Below are 16,425 nucleotides of genomic sequence, written 5' to 3' on the forward strand. Positions count from 1 at the left end.
TTCCCTTCCTAATAATTCCCAGCATGGTGTTGGCCTTTTTTATTGCAATTGTACACTGTCTTGAAATTTTCAGTGAGTTATCTTCCACGACCCCAAGATCTCTCTCTTGGTCAGTCTCTGCCAGTTCACACCTCATCAACTTGTAATTGTAGCTGGAATTCTTGGCCCCAATGTGCATTACTTTGCACTTGGCCACATTGAACCTCATCTGCCACATTGACACCCACTCACCCAGTCTCAACAGATCCCTTTGGAGTTCCTCACAATCCTCTCTGGTTCTCACCAACCTGAACAATTTAGTGTCATCTGCAAAGTTGGCCACCTCACTGCTTACTCCCAACTCCAGATCATTAATGAACAAGTTAAAGAGCATGGGACCCAGTACTGAGTCCTTGCTACCTCTTCCTGATCTCTTCTGCTTCTGTTAGGTCCCTACCGTTTTTGTCCTTCATCATGGCCATCTTTGCACGAAACGTTTCCTTGTTTGCTGCCTTCTGTACAGGGCCAGCTTGCCCACTAGGCAAACTAGGTGGTTGCCTAGGGCATTGAGAGGTGGGGGCGGCAAATTGGGCTCTCGCGCCCCCCAATGCCCCAGGCAAGCACTTAGCTTGCCCCCCTCCCCTCACTGCCATGGCCGCCGCTAGCCCCCTCCTGGCCGCCACTCACCCCCCCGGTGCGGCGTCCCTCCTGCCTGCCCATGCCCCCCCCCAGCGCTCTGCTCGCCTGCCCGCCACCGCTCCCTTCCCCCTGCTCACTGGCTAAAAGTAAGCTTTGCTGGCTTTGCAGCTCACACCTGCGCGTTTTGTCTTTTAACGCACAGGCGCAGGCTGCGAAGCCAGCAAAGCTTACTTTTAGGTGGCGAGCAGGGAGAAGGGAGCAAGTGAGCAGAGCGCCACTTTTAGCAGTGGCAGGCAGGTGAGCAGAGCTCAGGGGGTGGGCGGAGGGGAAGGTGTGCAGAGCTGCAGGGGGGGAGCTGTGGGGGGTGCTTTGGGGGGGGCGCCGGGCAGCAAGTCTGCCTAGGGCACCCCAGGGTGTTGGGCCGGCTCTGCTTCTGTACAATGTCACGAACCTTCGTCCATAGTTCTTCAGGCACTCAATCAACTCTAGTTCCTTAAACCTATTCTTCACCTCCATTGTGTATTCATAAGAAACAACTCTGTACTATATCCCAGATTGAAAAGCAGATATTGTTACCCATAGTCTATATCATTAGTGAACCATCTTATTGCATCTAGTTCATTTATACAAGGACATTGGGAAGCACAACTGTTAGAGGCTACTGCATGAAAAAAAGAGCTCTTTAAGTAACTGTATTTATTAATCCCCTGGCCTGGTGCAATTAGCAAACAAAAATAGTTCCAGTAAAGAAGAGCAGTGATAAATTAAGTCTATAGCATTGTGTCACATCATATATTTATCTTTCAGGACTCTACAAATTGCAGCTGTTGCAATGTTTCAAAAAGGGTGATGTTACATGTATCATTTCTAGGTTTCTTCCACTGATGCTCAGGAAAGAGCCAGTAACAAGAATCAATTGTGTGTTCATGCACAGCAGCTATTGCATGGATTGTGTGGATTTAATACACCGGGAGCAGAAACAATATCAGGAACAGACAGGGAGGAAAAAAGAGTCCTAAAGACAAGGTCCAGCTCCTCAAATGAAGAGAGGGAGAAGGAGCCTGCCCTTGACTTTCTGGGTGCCTCCCTCTTCCCAGTGAGTGAGCCTCAGCCCGGCCCATCTTTCCCTGCACCTCATGGGGTAAAGGACACTAGCATGCAGGGGCAATGGATTGCACCCACCCCCCACTTTGCATAGAGGTAGGCATGGCAGAAGGTAGCTTCCCAGGCCTTCAGCTCCCCCCTTCCTCTCCCGACTCTTCCTGGAGGTCTTTATGGCCAATTCTCCCCTGACAGATGCTAAAGAGAGAGAACTGTAATGGTGTGGTGAAATCTGCATATGAACAACTCACTATAACATCTGACACATGGAATGATTTAAAATGCAAAATACAGATTCTCCCTCTCCATAATACTTATATATGGGCAAATGGGGCAAATATAGTGCCATAGTATATCGTAAAATCATTGAATGATTCTCTCTAATGAAAAATACTGTAACTAATCACTGTTTGTTTGTTTGTTTATACATTCTATTTGTAGACAATTCTCCCTTGCGAACTGGGGTCGGGGTGGTGACCAACATTTCAAGTTTAAAAACAATTTCAACAGTAAACAATTCAATAACAATTCCAGTTACAAATGGCATTAAGAAACCAATTTTTATCCTTACCTTGTGAGGAGAGAGGAAATAAGGAAAGAATCAGGCTTGATGGGAACTATCACTGGCCTTGACCATAGGCAATTTTATAAACTAAAAATTTTATGAACAAAAACAATTGAAACAAGAATTGGTTTAATGTGTCCCATCACAATCTGTACGATCTGAAGTGAATGACCAATTTAAAATATAACTTGGCATTGTCTCAAGTTTGATTACGCATGGTTCTCCATGATTTCAGATATAGATTTTATACATACCACATAAGATACTCTACTACTGAACCTTGAGGTACTATTACCTGAGAGCCAGTTTGGTGTAGTGGTTAAGTTTGTGGACTCTTATCTGGGAGAACTAGGTTTGCTTCCCTACTCCTACACTTGCAGCTGCTGGAATGATCTTGGGTCAGCCATAGCTCATGCAGAAGTTATCCTTGAAAGGGCAGCTGCTGTAAGAGCTCTCTCAGCCCCACCTACCTCACAGGGTGTCTGTTTGGGGGGGGGAGGTAAAGGAGATTGTGACTGCTCTGAGATTCAGAGTATAGGGCGGGATATAAATCCAATATCTTCTTCTCCAATATCTATTACAGTTCAGATTCAGGTGGGTAGCCATGTTGGTCTGCAGCAGCAGAACAAAGTTTGAATCCAGTGGCACCCTGAAGACTAATGAAGTTTTATTATAATCTTTTGTGTGAATGAACACTTCTTCAGATATATTGAAACAGAAGCAATCCACAATTACATATAAGTAGAGAAGGAAGAGGGTTTTGCCAGGAGGGGTCAATTAGAGTCAAGATACCTAAGTAACTGAGTGGTAAATGTAGCTAAGACTGGATGAAGGCAATCAATAAGGCCCTTGAATAGCAGCGAGTTAGCATATAGCATTATAAATGAATTTACAATAGATGTGAGACCTGAATGATGTTCGCATGTGTAGTGAGATAAGCAACCAATATCTATGTTAAGCCCTGGGGGTTCCATTGTCCTGGGTGTTGTAATAACTTGTAACTCAGCAATCTTCTGTTCTAATCTTAGATTCAGAGGAGTTAGCTGTGTTAGTTTGTTGCTGCAAAATAGTAAAGAGTCCAGTAGCACCTTTAAAACTAACACATTTTATTGTAGCATAAACATTTGAAAAATCTCTTTGTCAGATGCATGGAGGATATGTAGAAACTGGCCAGAGATATATAGGTGGTAAGGGGAGAGGGGTTTAGATGCAGGAAGTGAGTGCCATGTAAATGCAAAGTCAATTTGAATTTGGTTGTGTAGTGTCTTGGTTTTCCTATTACAATGGAAAGCCACTATAATGTATGATAACATCTACAATTTATAGGCACTGTAGTAGACATTGGCCACAACAGAAGCATTATTTATTTATTTACTTTATATTTATATCCCGCCCTCTTCAAAAGTGGACTCAGGGCGGCTAACTATCAAATAACATTTAAAAAACAATACAATACTAAAATGATTAAAATACAACTTTGCGGTGCTATTCAAGAATAACAGGCGAATTTCAAAACAAATTATGCAACAAAACATATTCAGTTTTGTTTTTTTTTATAAATAAATAAATAAATAAATAAATTTTATTTTTATATCCCGCCCTCCCCCACCAAAAGGCGGGCTCAGGGCGGCTCACAGACATGTCATGTTAAATATTCCCCATTAAAAATTTAAAATAAAAATTTAAATGAAAAAAAAATTAAAAATACATCAATCAAAAATTAGATTATCAAGTCTTTATAATAACATTTAATTAATCCAAAAGGAAGTCTTGCAGCCCCTTTTGGAACAATCCAAAGCAAGCCTAATCAGAAAGTGTCAATGTGTTTTCAGAGTCTGACATCTAAGATATCAGAGGGCATACACTGAAATCTGTGTAATGAGTATGTTTTTCTTAGAAGAAGGTTATAAACAGATACTAAATAATCCTCATTGCCATGTTGATATTTAAACACAGAATAACAGGGGACTACCTCTGAGCCAGAGCATCTCCTGAACATTATGTGGAACCCTTCTTTTTATGTCTACAATTTGATGTTTGAGTCCATAGGGCAATGTTTTGAAATTTTTAGAAAGCAGATCTGTGTTCAAGGAAGCAGTAAATAAATATCTGTTATTTGCATATATTTCTAATTAGAACAGAGCAATGCATTAACTGCTGACACTTTCATTCTCCGCACTTCCCCTGCCCCTTTCCTCTCCACACGTTAATTTATTACTTTTGTGTTTCAATATTGTCGGTGCTGTTAACCAAAGTAACGGTTTATACCATCAGAGGGATTGATTATTCATTGTGACATGCTTGCCCAATATAGGCAAAGATCACTACAAGAAATGTGCTCATAACCAAGGAGTTGAAGGCAATGTCATCAATCATGTTTTCTTTTCCCAAGCTCAATTAAGATACGCATTTGTCTCCTGTCTGCTGGGTTTCTTTCCCTTTTTCTCCTCATGCATTTTCTGTGTTTATTCTTTCTTCTCTCAGCTTTATTGAAGAGAGGGTGCTGAACACTGATTAGCCATTCACTCATCAGTTTATGAGCAAACATGCTCCCTATTTAAATAGTTGAAAAGGACAACTCTACCTTGGTGTCAGAGCATGTGATGTTATCTGTATTACACCAATACATCTGTGGGTATATTCTCTAGTCTTAACATAGTTGCTTGAGTCTTGCCAATCAAATAGGAAAAGAATTTAATCTTCCCATGAACTGAACAGCACACACTGTTTGCCTGACTTGGCTGATTTAAATGTGGATGATGCTTAAAAGTCACTGAGGAATCTTACATATAGCCCATCACTACCCATGGTTTCACCAGTGGAGTTTAAAGTGCACTTGGGGTCATTTCAGGTTGGGGAAATAGTGCAGAAGGGAAGGCTTAAGCTCCCTCTGCACTATTTCCAGTGTTTAAGAGCCAGTTTGGTGTAGTGGTTAAGTGTACAGACTCTAATCTGGGAAAACTGGTTGATTTCTCACTCCTTCCATGCAACTGCTGGAGTGACCTTGGGACAGTCATAACTTTGTCAGAGCAGTTCTCTCAAGAGACGTTTCTGTCAGAGCTCTATCAGCCCCACCTACCTTCAGGATGTCTGTTTTGGGAAGGGAAGGGAAAGGAAGCTGCTCTGTGAATCCAAGTGAAGGACAAGGTATAAATCCAATCTCCTCCTTTTTAAAAAAAATTTCCCAGGCCCCTCCACTCAAAGGAGCAAGGGTGTGGCAAGCACAATTGAACTCCGAAGGGACTTCTGGCCATTACATTTAAAGGAACCACACACCTTTTAAATGCCTTCCCTCCATTTGGAAAAATGAAGGGTATGGACACCTTCTTTTGAGGCTCATTGAATTGGACCCCCCAGTGCCAGCCCCAAATCTCCAGGAGTTTCCCAACCTAGAGTTGGCAGCCCTATGCCCCCATCCTCCACTGATGGCCTTCAGCCTCGTAGTAAACTTTGCAGCAAGGCTGAGCCCCCAGAGTCAGATGTTTACTGTGCTCTGCCTTCCCTGTGCCCCTAGTGGTTGCAGTTGGAACTGCATCAGGATTTTTTTAAAAAATGTGTTCCATGAATACAGCTTGATGTTGACTTCAGGGGCCCTGGGGCAGCTGACTCACCCCCCCCCCACACACACAAATTTTGTCCCCCACAATCCTCTCCCCTCAGCAGCCCTTCCACACTTTTTTGGAAACTTAGGAGGATGAAGCTTTTCATTTTCCAGCATTTGTCTTTTCCTTTGGGCAGAGTCTAGTAGAACAAAACGAGAGCTGTTGCTTAGGAACTTTCTGTACCTAACAAAAATTTCTGGAGCAAAGTTGAGGTAAAAACCCCCTGAGTATTCATCTAGCTGCTAACCCTTCTCCCATCTCAGGTGAAAAAATCCAACATTCAGCAAAATTGTACCACTGCACAATTTTGGAACATTTTATTTCATAATTGTGTTTCTTTTTGTATGATCTTCCTACAGGTCTAACCACATTTATCCTTGCACGATGCTTCCATTCCTTGTAATGCAAGAGCCAATAACTCATGGAGTCAGTTTTGGATTAGGAAAGGGAGGGAGAATGTTTTGTTTCAGATCTTTTCCAATTTTGTTCACTATTAGATGTGGAAAAGTGAAATCAACAAGTCTTCCTTGTCGTATCCTGGATAGATGCGTGCATTGCTGCACAGTGGAGGAACTGTCAGGACACTAGTGGTTCTGAATGCCTGACAAAAGCTGGATCCATGACAGGCTAACACATGCAAGTCTTTCAAATCGCACCTATTTTTTCAAGGTTTAGATGCTTGATGAAGCATTTTGTCAGCCATTTAGCAATAACTAGCGCTTCAGCCTGGCTCCATTAATTCTCACTTTTAGCTGCTTTTAAATGCGGCTGCTTTCTGTTTAACTGCTACTATTATGAATATATTTTAGCCACTTATCCTTATGATGTTGTCTTATCATGATATTTCTTTTAATATTAATGGACATTTATCATTGATACTAACATTAAGATATTACTGATTTTATTGTATTATTTCTGTTACGCACATAAGAATTTAAGAAGACCCCTGCTGAATCAGACCAGTGGTCCATCGAGTCCACCGTCCTGTGTCGCACACTGGCCAACCAGTTGCTCTAGAGGACCAGCAAACAGGGGACAGAGGTCAATGTTCCTTTTACTCCTCATCGATGGACTTATCCTCCATGAATCTATCTTTAAAACTTTTTAAAGCCATCTATGCTCATGGTCATCACTACTGTGAATTCTACAATTTAATTAACTGTTGAGTCAAGTATTTCTTTTTGTCTGTCTTGTGCCTATTATCCATCAGCTTCTTTGTGTGCTCCTGAGTTCTATTATTATGGAGGAGGAAGAAAAGCTATCTACTTTCTCTGTGCTGTCCATAATTCTATTAACCTCTGTCATGTCCCTCCATAGCCATCTTTAAAAAAAAAATTGAAGGTCCCAAACTCTGCAGCAATTCCCAAAGGAACGTTGCTCCAACCTTTTGATCATCTTGGTTGTCTAATATTTCCAGCTCTGTAGTATTCTTTCCTTTTTAAGATATGGCAATCAGAATTGTACACAACGCAGGTGCATCATTGTTATGTACGAAGGGGATTATACTTCGGGCTGTTTTATTCTCAGTCCCTTTCCTTAACAATCTCCAAGATGGAGTTTCTCTCTTTTTTTTTTTATCTCTGCTGTCCAATGAGTCCAACATTTTAATTAAGTTATCCCTGTAACTCCAAGATCTTTTTAAATCAAGATCTCTTGGTCTCAGCCAGTTCACTTTACATTTACTGAGACAGAATTTCATTTGCCATGCTGTTGTCTTCTTACCCAATTTAGATAAATCATCCTGCAGCTCTTCACAATCCACTTTAGTTTTCACCATCTTGACTAATTTGGTATCACCTGCCAACTTGGCCACTACAACACCTACCCCCAGTTTGAAATCATTTATGCTGTGAACTAGCAGAAGACAACCAGTGGAAAGTAAAGTTGAAACACCATGATCCCTTGGTGTTTCTTGGCTTTTCTACAATATTTCCCAAACCTGCTTTGGGAAAATTTTTGGGCCTGAATTTTTGGGAAAGATCACAGCAAAAATTGGAGGGCTGCTGTGTGGTCTCAAGAGTTCAGATTTTTCTCTCAATTTTCCCTGCCCCTGTTCCCGTTGGGCTTAAAATAAATTGGCAGGTGAATATTGTTCTAACAATCTGTGAGTCAAGTTGTCTGCATATAAATCATCTTTTTATTATTAGAAGAGAGAAATTACATAATTTTGTCTTTGAGTTGGAATTACATTAGTCAACAATAATGGTTTACATAACCGGTTATTATTGTGAATAGCAGCTGAGCTGTGTTATCATTGCTAACCCCGTGTTATAGATGGAAATCATTAAGGATGTTTAAACAAAGGTTTAAGTGAGACAAAAGTTTTCTGTAAGATAGAGATATTTAACAGTTGGGCATTTAGTTGTATAAGACTGTGTGACCAAAACACTTTGTAACAGATCCATAACCTCACCGTACGAAGAGCCCCGTGGCATAGAGTGGTAAAGCTGCAGTACTACAGTCTGAGCTCTCTGCTCACGACCTGAGTTTGATCTTGGTGGAAGCTGGGTTCAGGTAGCTGGCTCAAGGTTGACACAGCCTTTCATCCTTTTGAGGTCAGTAAAATGAGTACCCAGCTTGCTGGGGAGAAAATGTAGATGACTGGGAAAGGCAATGGCAAATCACTCTGTAAAAAGTCTGCCGTGAAAACATTGTGATGCGATGTCACCCCAGAGTCAGAAAGGACTGGTGCTTGCACAGGGGACTACCTTTATCTTTTTAACCTCATCATCTCAAGAGTTCAGGGTAGAAAATATAATAATGTCAGATAAAAACCTGTCACCATGCAAGCTTGTGGAAGGAAGATGCCTCATGGGAAATGATAAGACAAAAAGAGAATGCCATCTGTAGTCGGTTGACTTCAATTGACTTAGAAGCAGGCCTCAGATTCAGTAGGAGCTCACAGGAGCACAGCTTCTGAACCTTTCTGAGAGTTCCTCCTCCTCCTCCTGAGAGTTCCACCTCCTTGTCCATCGAATAGTATGTGCAGCTGCATAACAATCCCTGGATGAGCTCCACCACCTATTTTTCTACAAAATGACCCCTGCTTAGAAGGATGTAACCCTGCTTAGAATGGCAGTGATGAAAGCAAGCAACTGTGCTTGGAAATCTCTGGGATCTTGTAATGGACTCTGGAGCTGAATCTGGAACTCCCCTTGATGAAGTGGGCTATCTATTCACTAGCCTGATCTCATTAAATCTTGGAAAGCAGGGTTATCACTTTGATGGGAGACCACCAAAGAAGCCCAGGGCTGCCACACAGATGCAGGCAATGGCAAACCACCTCTGGATGTTTCTTGCTTTGAAAACCCTATGGGATTACCATAAATCAACTACAACAATGGCATTTTCTACCATCAAGGCTGCAAGCCTAAGAATGCTCTCCTAGGAGTAACCCCTTTGCATAAAATGGAATTTACTTCTGTACAAATCTGTGTAGATCCAGTATTGTGTGATGACAGTTAGAATGCTGGACTATGACTTGGCACAGTCAGGTTCAAATCCTTGTCCCATTGCTATCTCTCAGCCTAACTTGCCTCACATGGCTGATTTTCTCGGGGTAAAGGTGGGGAGGGGAGAAATATATGATAAGCCACATGTATTTTAGAGGATCAAGGGCATCTTCTGTTCCCAGTAACATGTTTGGAAAGCAAAATTTGAGTCCAGAAGCATCTTAAAGACTAACAACATTTTCCAAGGTATAAGCCAGAGTTGGCCAAACTTGCTTAACATAAGAACCACATAGAATAAACGTCAGATGTTTGAGAGCCACAAGACATGAATGTCAGCTATTTGAGAGTCACAACACAGGAAGGGAGGGCAAATAGATGGGGAAGAGAGAGGTGGAAAGAAAGCAACTTTAAATGCATGACTTGAAGCCAACTGGCTTGACTTGAAGAAGTGATTTAAAGAGATATATGCTTTCTTCAAGCCAGCTGATGGGGTGGTGGAGGCTTGGAGAACCACACTATATGTATGTAAGAGCTGCATGTGGCTCCTGAGCTGTAGTTTTGCCACCCCTGGCATAAGCTTTCATAAGTGAATGCTCACTAATAAAGTGAGCTTTGGCTCACAAAAGCTTATACCCGGGGAAAAGATTTCTTATAACGATGCTACTGGACTTTCTAACACAGCTACTTACCTGAAATCATGTTTTGAGAAAGATGGATCCTGTCCAGAATTCTATGCAATGTTTTCAGGTTACCTGACAGTGCAAAAAATTCTTTCTAGAGGAATCTCTTAGCTATTGCCCAACACATGTGATTTTTAGAAACAATCACAATCAATTCCAGCAAGAGATGAGAGTTAAAATTAATTCTTAAGTTCTATTCCTGTCTTTCCCTGCCTTGTGCTTGGGAGTGAAATAGAAAATAGACATTTTTAGGGCCACTCCTGTATTAATGGTGTATACATAGCTATAACATCCATGTTGGGAAGAATACTATGAAGCTTAGAGAGCCAGTCTGCTCAATGGAACATTTCCAGGAAAGTGTTTTTAGGATTGCACTGCCAGATGGTGCCTGAGGAACCTAGGATGAGTTTTTGAGCTTTGTGTAAATTTTTATAAGTTTCATGAGATCTGCTTTTGACAGTACATTTTAAAATCAGAGTTCTAAAATGAAGAATTAATTGCTTTTACCGCAGCTATCACCAAGGTATGTAGGCAAGGATCAATGGGGGCCATAGAAGCAAGTATGAAATGGAGACAAGCTTGTATTTCAGAAGGAGAAGGTGGCAGCATGGGTATCAAATTTGACATAGTTCTTCAACCATATGCTCGTTGTGGAACTTTGGGATTTTTATACACAAAACGGTAGGTAAAGCATGTCAGTCTGCATTGTCTCTAGATTCAGCAGGCAACATCAATTCAATCGTATCCTTTCATAAAATGCCCTCATTATACAACATAAGTGTCTAGGCTGTGCAGGGAGAAAGTTTGCCTGGAGTGGGAAAGAGCAGAAGCATTTGTATGCGCAACAGTAGGCAGCTATCCAAACTGTTTGACTTCTGCTGCTTTGCAAGCTTTTTTTTAAAAAAAGCTAAAAGACCAATTTCTGTGTTAATAGGCAAGCCTTTCTGTTGTAACATTCCTTATCCCTCTGGTGAGCACACCATATGTTTAGGCAGGATTTAAAGGACGCTGTGTTAATGAAAAATCTCCACTATATGAATGGAATACAACAGGACAGATTGTGCCCTAAGATATGCACATATAACTCCAATTTTCCCTGCTGCTTTTCTTACATATATCTTTTTACTTACTAAAAACAAAAATAATCTTGAGCTTCTAGCACTATGACTAAAAGTAAGAAAAAATACACTGTAACGCTCAAATCACATGAAACAAAACACAAAGGAATAAGTACCTTGGGATAATTGCTTTCAGCCATCCAGCACAAAATCAAATGCCTTTCCTTCATTAAATCTGGACTTCAGCACTAGGCAGTCTAGTAGTTCTTCCTCCAGACACTAGATGGCAAGAAACTTACAATTTCCCTCTTGTATGTACTTAGGTCTGAAGAAGAATTAATCTTTTATAGCCTGACACTAATTAGAGAACATGAGGATATAAGAACACTGGATCAGACCAGTGGTTCATCTAGTCCACCATCCTATGTCACACACTGGCCAGCAAGTTGTTCTGAAGGACCAACAAGTAAGGACACAGAGGCCAACATTCCTTTCACTTCCCATAGCTGGTAGCCATCGATGGATCTATCTTCCATGAATCTGTCCTTTTAAAAGCCATCTATGCTCATGGTTATCACTATTGTGAATTCTATAGTTTAATTAACTGAGACAACTGTATCTTTTTGTCTGTCCTGTGCCCATTAGCCATCAGCTTAATTGGGTGCTCCAGTCCTGAATTCTATTATTATGGAAGAGGAAGAAAAACTCTCTACAGTCTCTATCCTATGCATAGTTCTTTTAACCTGTGTCATGTCCCTCCTTAGCCATCTTTTTTTTTAAATTAGAAAGTCTCAGACTCTGCAGCCATTCTCATAGGAAAATTGCTCCAACCCCTTGATCATCTTGGTGGCCCTCTTGTCTATTTTTTTCCAGCTCTGTAGTATCCTTTTTATGATACATTAAGCAGAACTGTATACAATGTAGGTGCATCATTGTTCTATACAAGGGGATTATACTGTTTTATTCTCAGTCCCTTTCCTAACAATCTCCAGCATAGAATTTCCTTTTTTCATCACTGCTGCCCAGGAGTAAAACATTTTAATTAAGTTATCTCCTGTAACTCCAAGATCTTTTTCAATCAAGATCTTTTGGTCTCAGCCAGTTCACCTGACATTTACTGACAGAATTTCATTTGCCATGCTGTTGTCCACTTAACCAGTTTAGATAGATCTTCCCATAGCTCTTCTTCCTCTAGCTTCATTTTTGTCCAGAATCTACTGCACATCAGCTTCGTTGGATGCCCTTGAGATCTAGTATTTGGGGAAAGGGAGAAAAAGTTCTTTTTATCAAGTCTTTCCATGCCGTGTATAATTTTATAAATCTCTATAATATTTCCCCTTAGTCATTCTCTTTTCTAAACTGAAACATCCCAGACTCTTCAGCCTTTCCTCATAAGGAAGGTGCTCCAGTACTCTAATCATCTTGGTTGCTCTATTCTGTATTTTTTCCAACTCTGTGATGTCCTTTCGGAGATAAGGTGAACAGGAATTGTACATAGTATTCCAAATGAGGCCACATCATAGATCTATACAGGGACATTATAATGTCGGTGACTGTGTTTTATTTTCAATCCCTTCCCTAATAATCCCTAGCATAGAGTTTGTCTTTTTCACTGCTGCATCATACTGAGTTGACATTTCACTGCACTGTCTACTGCAGCTCCCAGATCTTTTTCTCTCTCAGTCTGAAGAAGTTCAGATCCCATTAGCCTATACTTTAAATTGGGTTTTTTTTTTGTCCTAATATGCACTTACCAACACTGAACTTCATTTGCCACATTGTCACCCACTCACCTAGTTTGTGGAGGTCCTCTTGGAGCTCTTCAGTCAGCCTTGATTTTCACCCATCCTGAATAATTTGGTGTCATCTGCAAACTTGGCCACTACACCACTCACCCCCAGTTTCAAATCACTGATTAATAAATTAAATGTACCAGCCCCAGTACCAATCCTTGTGGGACCCCACTGCTTACTTCCATCCCTTGTGAGAACTGTCCATTTATTCCCACTTTTTGCTTTCTGTAATTTAACCACTTCTTAATCCATAAGAGAACCCATCCTCTTATCCCATGATCGATAAGTTTATTCAGGAGTCTGTGGTGAGGTGCCTTGTCAAAAGCCTTTTGAAAGTTCAAATATATAATGTCTACCAGGTCACTGCTGTCTGTATGCTTGTTCACTTTTTCAAAGAACTCCAAAATGTTGGCGAGGCAAGACCTCCTTTTTCAAAAGATATGCTGGTTTTCCCTTAGCAGACTTTGTTCCTCTAGTGCCTAATAATTCTATCTTTGATTACAGTTTCTACTAATTTGCCTGGGACAGGTTAGGCTGACTGGTCTGTAATTTTCTGGTCCCCTTCTGGACCTAGGTTGCCAAGTCCCTCCACTGCTGTAGCAGGGAACTGTTCTCTTGCATGTGTGTAGCACAATGACATCACCCAGAAGTGATGTCATCACACTGGGGCGTCGCACCAAGGACACTCTAGGAATCATGGTAAAACTTTGTGGTACCGTAGAGTTTTACCACGATTCCTAGAGCATCCCCAGGGCATTGACATCACCTGGAAGTGACATCATTGCACCAAGGATGTTGTGTGGCAACAGGGCTGTTGGGGGGGGGCAACAGGGCTGCTCCCTGCTGGTGGGTTGGGGCCCTCCAGACTGGGGGATCGGCTGCTCCCAGTTGGAGCTTGGCTGCCCTATCTGGACCCTTTTTAAAAAACTGGTATAATGTTTACTACTCTCTAGTCTTCTAGTACAGTAGTCAATATATATAGCTGGTACAGCTACATATACTGGTAAGTAGATTAATAATCACATATTTGATTCCCCTAAGAACTTTCAATTATATGCCATCATGTCCTGGAGATTTATTAGTTTTTAATTTCCCCCATTAGTCTAGAACTCCATCTCTTGTCATCTCTATGTGACTCAGTTCTTCAGACTCCCTTTCTGAAAATAGTGGTTGTGGCCTGGGTATATGTCCCATGGTTGCCACAGTGAACACAGAAGCAAAAAATTCAGTAAGCTTCTCTGCCATCCATTTATCCTTTGTTCATCCAAAGGCCCAACTGCTTCTCTGGCTATGTTGATGCTATTAGCAACCTGCTTGTCAAATTCTCTTTCAGCATGCCTAATTACTGGTTTACATTTCTTTTGCCAGGGCCTGTGATCCCTTCTATTAAATTCACTAGAATAGACCTTTCATTTTGAAAAAAGAATCCTCTGTACTTCCAATAGCTTCCTTGAGTTTTGTTATTAACCATGCAGGCCTTCTTTTAGACTTGGCAGTGCTTTTTCTAATTTGGGGAATGCATTCTAACTGAGCTTCAATTAGTGTGATTTTTAATAGCTTCCAGGCATCCTCCAGGGATTTGACTACCTTGTGTTTCCCTTTCAGCTGCTTTTTAACTATTCCCCTTGGTTTTGAAAAATTCCCACTTTTGAAATCAAATGTTATAATTTGGATTTTAAGGATAATTTTCCATTGACAAGAATGCTGAACTTAATAGCATTATGGTTACTATTTCAAATGGTGCAACAGCTGCTACATCTCTCACCACGTCTTGAGCCATGCTCAGAACCAAGTCAAAGATCACTACCCTTCTCATTGCTTCTGTGACCAACCATTTCAGTGCACAGTCATTTATGATGTCTAGGAAACTCATTTCTACAGCATGACTCAAACATTTGTTTGCCCAGTCAGTATGAGGGTAGTTAGAGCCTTCCAGTATAATAAGATTTATCTGCTTGAATCACTTCCCTTATTTCCTTCCCCATCTTAAGCCTTAAATGTTGATCAGGTGGGCGATATTGCATGCTCACTTTTAAGTAATCTTTAGGGCCCAGTATTCCCACCCATATAATTTCTGTTGGGGAGTTCATTCCCCTGATGTTTATTAACTTACTTGATTCTTTGCCTTCTTTAATGTACAAAGAACCTACCCCTCTGTATTGCCTGTAGAACTTATATCCAAGTATGACTGTATCCCATAGATTTTCCCCATTCCACCATGTTTCTTAGATATCCACTCATTCTAAATTGTCATTTAGCCCCAAGTACTCCAGCTCTCCATCTTGGCTCAGAGACTTCTAGTCTTAACATACAGACACCTATAATGTGTTTCCCTCTCCAGCAACCCTTGCTTCCCATGGCCCCTTTGCCACCAGACAGGACCCTCCCTCTCCATCCTTCCCTCACTCCCAAGGTCTATTATGCTGCTATCATCCCTTTTGACTGATTTTTCCCTGAATAAGAGGTTTCCCCAGTTTATAGCAGCTTTCTCTATTTAATCCAGGATATTTGCAAACAAGGTTCCCACTCCCACTGCATTATCCCATCTGTGCATGAAGAATGTCCTCAGAGAGGACTATACTTGATAAGGCAAGAAAAAGACCACAGAAAGAGGAAATGAGCACTCCCTAACAGACAGCTCCTGCTCACTTCTAGAATATAAGGTGCCTCTTTACTTTATGCCAAACCACGCTAAAGAACAACTGTGAAGGCCTCTTTTGACAATTTAAAACTTCAGTATGACGTCTGATGTGAAACAGTAAAATGTGATCAAGACTGAAAACAAAACTGCACAAACTCAAAGAAAGAGAAAAAACATTAAGGACTTCAGTTAGCGGTGTCATTTTCCTTGCATAGTACAACTCTATTGTGACATTTAGCAGCAGGACCACTGTTTTAATTAAAACATGTTTTAATACCAGGTGGGTAAGTGCCATAATATTCATTACAACTTATAAACACCTTTCTAGTTGCCAGTTTTAATGAGCAAAGAAATTAAAGAAGATAAAATAACATTTTACAGAGCAGTCCTAAGCAGAGTTATACCCTTCTAAATGCACTTTCATTGGAGTTAGAAGGGTATAACTCTGTTAGGATTGCATTGTTAATCTTCTACTGTTTCTCCCCATTTATCTGCCCAGTAAGCTCTATAATTAAAGAGAAGTCACTTGGCTGTATGATTATCTAATATATAATTATCTTTTCTAATGATTATCTAGTGATGTATGATTATATGCTTGAGGTGCAGAAGTTTTGGGTTTGTCCTTCAAGCAATGATCTCTTCACTCTTAGAGAATGAGTTTGTCTCTTTAAGGCCAAAGTTACTGATCTGGAGAAGTTATAAAAAGCAGAAAAGTACATGGTCGAGAGTTTCAGGGATCTGCAAAAGCAAACTGCTTCCATGTCAACGGTTGTCTTGGAGAACTGGGTCTCAAATAGAAGGCCACTAGGCTGAGGATAAGGGAGGCACCTGTTAGAAATGACTGCAGTGCTTAGATGATGAATCCATTGTCCTCCTATACCAAGGATACCTCTCCAAGTTTGAGGGGACTCCCTC

This window comes from Heteronotia binoei, chromosome 21 (assembly GCF_032191835.1).
Source record: "Heteronotia binoei isolate CCM8104 ecotype False Entrance Well chromosome 21, APGP_CSIRO_Hbin_v1, whole genome shotgun sequence".
In the NCBI taxonomy this organism is placed as follows: domain Eukaryota; kingdom Metazoa; phylum Chordata; class Lepidosauria; order Squamata; family Gekkonidae; genus Heteronotia; species Heteronotia binoei.